Source organism: Pteropus vampyrus, unplaced genomic scaffold (assembly GCF_000151845.1).
Source record: "Pteropus vampyrus isolate Shadow unplaced genomic scaffold, Pvam_2.0 Scaffold31, whole genome shotgun sequence".
Lineage (NCBI taxonomy): Eukaryota > Metazoa > Chordata > Mammalia > Chiroptera > Pteropodidae > Pteropus > Pteropus vampyrus.
The window spans coordinates 603193-609207 of record NW_011888812.1 but is presented as its reverse complement, the minus strand read 5'-3'; positions in this window follow the sequence as shown (position 1 = coordinate 609207).

Sequence of the window (6015 nt, the reverse complement as noted above, 5' to 3'; positions counted from 1 at the left end):
AACTGTGCTCGGGGCCCTTCCAGACCTCACCCTGTGTATCTTTTCTTCTAGCTGTTCATCTTTATCCTTTATCATATCCTTTATCACGTAAAAAACTGGTAAATGTAAATAAGTGTTTCCCTGAGTTCCACGAGCCATTCTTGCAAATTATCAAAACTGAACAGAGTAGGTGGGAACTTCATTTTATAGCCAGTCAGTCGGAAGTACCAGGGAACATCTAGAACTGGCAATTGGCATCTGAAATGGGGATAGTCGGTCTTGTGGGAATGAGCCCTTAACTCGTGGAATTTGACGCTAACTCTGAGTAGATAGTGTCAGAACTGAATTGAATTGTAGGACACCGGCTGGTGACAGAGAACTGGTTGATGGGTTTGTTCCTACACATTTGGTGTCAGAAGTGTCGTACTTACTAATCAGCATTAATAAGTGTGGTATTAGTGTGAGAGTAAAGGAAAACTTTTTCCTGGGCAATGTAAAACATTGGGCAAAGTAACTTAAGGCTCAAATGTGCATGATAGTAACGCTTGTTCAATATGACAGTAGACGAAAGGATTTGGACTGAAATCCTCAGTAGGTAGCAGCTTAAAGTCAAAGTCAGCTATCCCCCTTTTGAAGTAGCTGTGACAGAGTTGAGACTGAATATTATCTTTTGAAGCAGCTAACTGTTTTATGCAGAGGAGGGAGAGGGAGGGCTCCTGGGCCCAAATCAAATGCATCAAAGACTGTACTGTCCCTTCCCCAGATCCCAGATGCTCGCAACATGGCCTGAGAGATTAGTGCTGGCCTTTCTGTGGTTCCCTGATGCCACTATCTAATTGTTATCTGGCCCAACCTGCTGCCTGGCCTTGGGGAGGCTGAGCCACAGCCCTACTTCCAAGGGGCCCTATCACCTTTCCATTAAAGCTACGTCCAGAACTTCTAGTGAAGGAAATGCCCCACCAGCCACAGGACATTGGAGTGCTGTTGGTATCCAGAACCACCTCCCATTAGTCAACTACCTCCAACTATTTTGATGCCACAGGCATGGAGATTCACATCCATAACAACAGATGTGAAACTTGCAGTGTGTTGCCTGCTAACTGAATGAGTCTGCTGATTTCTTTGATCTTACCTTCCCACTAGAAAGTAATGGGCGGCGGGACAGGTTCCAAAGAGAGCAGTCGGCCACATGCAACACACTCAAGCTTTCTGAATGGAGCGCGCTCAAAAGGGGTATTCTAACTCTCTTCAAATATTTGAACTTTCCACATGAAACAAAGATCAGACTTAAATTTCTTATGATTCTGGAGAGCACAGCAAGAACCAAATGATAACCCCAGAGGGACAGCCTTTGACTCAGTGAAAGAAAGAAATGTCCATCAACCAGAACTTTCTGAAAATGAATGGGCCACCAAGTCAGGCTGTGAATCAGTCCTCTGTCCCTGGAGGTGTTTGAGACGGGTCTGTGATGGATCATAGAGTCCATTCTACCATGTAATGAGGAATGTTCCATAGGCCTGCTCTTCCTGAGAAAAGTCTAAATGCTGGAAGTAAAGGAGAGGTATAATCTAAAATGACAACAAAATTAAAAGCCACTAGTAGCTCAGTATGTGGGTATCACACACTTATATCCACCAAGCACCTTACTAACTACTTTGTATGCACGATGTCATTGAATCCTTGTGACAATCTTGGGCATTGAATTCTTTATATTTATCTTTTGAAGCAGCTAACTGTTTTATGCAGTTATTCTGCATAAAATAACTGTTTTATGCAGTTATTCTGCATAGTTATTCTATATAATTATCAACGTGTTAGGGATAAGGAGACAGACTGAGAGACATTAAGTAACTCGCCCAAGGTTGCACAGCTAGGAAGTGCAGAGCTGACACTAAAATCCTAACAGCCAAACTATTATTCAATCTGCTATAATACCCTCCTCTGCCTTCCCTCCCTATCTCCCCACTCCCTATTAGAGCATAAAAACTATTAGAGCATAAAGAAGAGATTTCTCCCAAGAAAGTTCATCAGAATGGGCCCCAACACAGAATAGCAACTCTCACAACACAAAATGCCCAGATCAAGGAAATTACTACATTTGAGCACAATTTGCAAATCACGGACAAAGAGAGTCTTCCTGCAAAGTGAGAGCCAGTTTTAAAACACCCACATGCTCTGGTGTCCCTCTCTCCTCCCCAAAGGTTCTTCTGGCCTTGCTCAAGCAAAAATCCCTTTGCCTTCATTTGCATCGTTCTTGGGAGGAGGAAAGCGAGGGAGCTGCGAAGCCACTTTCCCCGAGAAGAGTCAGAATCGCACCTTCGGCTTGGCCAGCTGTGACTTCAACTTGGCCAGCTGTGACTGCTGTGACTTCGTGGGAATTTGGCTTACAGGTTCAAAAATAGTCAAACTAATCAGTCATCTTTTCCCCTAGAGAATGTAGACACTTGATGCTTCATAAGAAAACGAATGTACCCCACCCAATGACAAGAAATGAGGGTGCTGGCCACCAAAAAGAAAATAGAAAACAGGAAAGAGTTTTTTTTTTATTGAGGTACAATTGACATTTAACATTATACTAGTTTCGAGTATAAAATCTAATGATTTGATATTTGTATATATTGAAAAATGATCACCATTATAAGTCTAGTTAACATCTACCATCACATACAGTTATAAATTTTTTTTTCTTGTGATGAGAACTTTTAAGATGTACTCTCTTAGCAACTGTCAAACATACAATAGAGCATTGTTAACTATAGTCACCATGCCATACATTTCATCCCTAGGGCTTGTTTATTTTATAACTGAAAGTTTGTGCCTTTTGACCACTGTCACCCATTTCTCCACTCCCCTACCCCTGCCTCTGGCAACCACCAATCTGTTCTCTATATCTATGAGTTCGGTGTTCCCCCGCCATATATATGAGATCATATAGTATTTGTCTTTCTCTGACTTATTTTACTTAGCATAATGCCCTCAAAGTCCGTCTTTATTATTGCAAATGGCAAGATTTCTTTCTGTTTTATGACCAAATAATATTCGTTGTATATAAGTATCACATTTTCTTTATCCATTCATTCATCAATGAACATTTAGGTTGCTTTCATATCTTGGCTATTCTAACTAAGGCCGCAGTGAACATGGGGATGCATATATCTTTTCGAGTGAGCATTTTCATTTCCTTTGGGTAAATACACAGAAGTAGAATCACTGGGTCATATGGTAGTTCTATTTTTAATTTTTGAGGAACCTCCATGCTGTTCTCCATATTGGCTGCACCAGTTTACATCCCTGGTGTTTTAACATGCTTCCACCCTATTGGGCATGGAACTCCGGGCAGCAGAGTCAGGCTGGGCCTATGCCCTGCCATCATTTGTCAAACCACTTTCACCCCCGGATTCAAGGAGGCCCTGGAACTGTGAGATGTTGACTCCCAACCATATCCAGAGAACCACAGAGAATTAATGTGAGGCTAGATCATTTTCTAAAGCATTGCTCTATGTCCCGCAAAGCAGTTTGTTAAAAGGATTTAAGGCTGTTAAAATTCTAGAGCCCTGGTATGATATAGTGGTCACCCATCGTAAATTTTCCTAACTCCTTCTTCCCTTGAACCTCACAAAGTGCTTCCTTGTCTGTGGGTCTTGGTTCTAGGCTGCAGGAGTCTTGCTCAATCTAAAATCATCAATTTTCCACCAGAGGCCTGGGGTGCCCTGAATAGCCATGACTATTATTTAGCAGGAGAATACAAATAATTTCATCTCCATGAAATATCAAAACCAAGCCAATGTGTGTGGTTCTTTTCGGCCTCCTAGGGATCCCAGGCTGCTGCAGCCCCCATGTTGCCAGGGAGGGGCGAGAATGACTTTGCAGCATGAGGGTTATTCGTCATCAGAACAACAAGACCAGCGGCAGCAGTGCTGCTCTGCCCTTATCGGAGCAGAAGGCCTAGCTGGATTCTATTAATTGCTGAATGCTGTTGGGTTTGGCAGATACAGGAAGCAGTTTACATGGCTACACAGTGCCCTGGCTCACAGTCTCTCTGAAATGGTATTATTGTAGCGGGATAATTGTGATTAGGGACAGTTCCCCGAGGAAGACCAGGCCTTTGATGATTGAGTCACTTCCTCCCCACTCGGCTTCAGTGTGATAGTGCAGTTCACCCCTACAGACACACACCCTTTGCTGTCCAGAGAGTCCTGTGCCCCACAACAAGGTTCCCAAGCAGGGACAGCCCCTCATCGGAATGAGGGTCATGGGAGAAATAAGAGCAGGAGGGGACCACCCACCCCTATTTCTTTTTTAGGTAATGACGACAGGCAACCTTATTAAAGATCTCAGTTGTAAGTGTATTCCCAATGCCTGTGACAGCATATGCTTTGGAAGGGGAAGACCGGTCTCTATGTTTACTGGCTTGAGTGACCTTGAGAAGTCCCCTCCTTGAGCCTCAGTTTCCCCATTTGTAAAGTGGTGATAAGAGAATCTACTCCCAATGATTGTTGTGAGGATTAAGTAGGATTAATAATGTGTAATAAATGGTTAATGTTTAATAAATGGTAGCTATTATTATTGTTGTTGTTATTTTTGCTGTTAAGAATGCCTCCTCTTCTCCCCCAACTCCCCCAAACCCCAAATCAGTAGTCCACTGAGGGCCAGATCAAGTTGCTTTCATTTGCTGCACACGCAGCCACCTCCGAGGTGAAGACTGGAGAGGGATGAGGCTGGCTAGATGTGAAGGCCTGGAATGGGGTAGGTCTCAGTCTCAGCTTGCTCAGGTGCCATTTCTGGGCCCCGAGCTCCCCAGGAAACAGAGCCAGTCTCGCTAACCCTGCCTTTGGCATATGGTCTTCAGCACCACCGGGAGCTGCCCCACCCCACCCACTCTGCCCAGGGTTTCTACCAGAACGACCTCTCACGAGCTGTCCTGAATCATGCTTATCTCAGCCTCCGTCAGGCTTCTGGGAGAAAAATAGCCCTCTGTGCACGTGGGTGGGAACAGTGTTTGCCCAAATGGGGACTCCGCCCTGTTACTGGAATCCATGAGTGGGCCCTGCAACTATGTTCAGATGTGAATGGGGGTGGGGAGAGGTGTGGCGGAGCCAGCTCACTTCACATACTGCCATGCCAAGAATGGAGCAAAGGCGGAGTGCTGACAGCATGAGTGGGTTTTAGAGTCAGGCATCTTGGGTCCACACCTGCCACTTACTAGTTGTATGCTCTTAGTAAAGTCATTTTTCCTCTCAGAGCCTTAGTTTCTTCATTTGGTAAGTGGGGATACAAATATCTCTCTTTGCTGTGGTCAGGATGAAATTAGGTACGTATGCAAAACACTTAGCACAGTCCCTAACACAAAGAAAATACTTTAACAATTTAACCTCAAAAAAAAAAAAAAGAAAAAGAAAAAGAAAATACTTAATAAATGGTAAGCAAAGGAGGTAAGCCTGATAGGCCAAGGAGAGCACCTAGTGCCGCCAACAGGCTCTGAGCTCCAGAAAGGGAAGAGCTCCTACTGCCCCAGAAATGCTTCTGGGACAGAATGTGCTTCAGGAACTGCCAGTCAGACACAGTCCCCAGACATTGGCAAGATTCAGCAGGTTCTTAAGGACAGATGCCATGTTTGTTAGTTTATCATTATCCTCTCATTATGGATGTATTTGTTTCCTGTGCCTGCTATAACAAATCACTACAAATTTAACTGCTTAAAACAACACCAATTTATTATCTTACCGTTCTGGAGGTGAGAAGCCTAATATGGGTCTCATGGGACTAAAATGAAGGTGTAAGAGGGCCATGTATTTTCTGGAGGCCCTGGGAGGGAATCTAGAGGCTGCCTGAATCCCTTGGCTTGCGGGCCCCTTCCTCTGTCTTCAAAGCCAGCATTGCAGCATCTTCAAACTTGACCCTGACCCTCACTTATAAGGATCTTGTGATTACATTGGGCCACCTGGATAATCCAGGATACTCTCCCATCTCCAAGTCATCTGAGTAGCAACCTTAATTCCATCTGTGAACTTAATTTCTCCTTTGCTAAATAACATA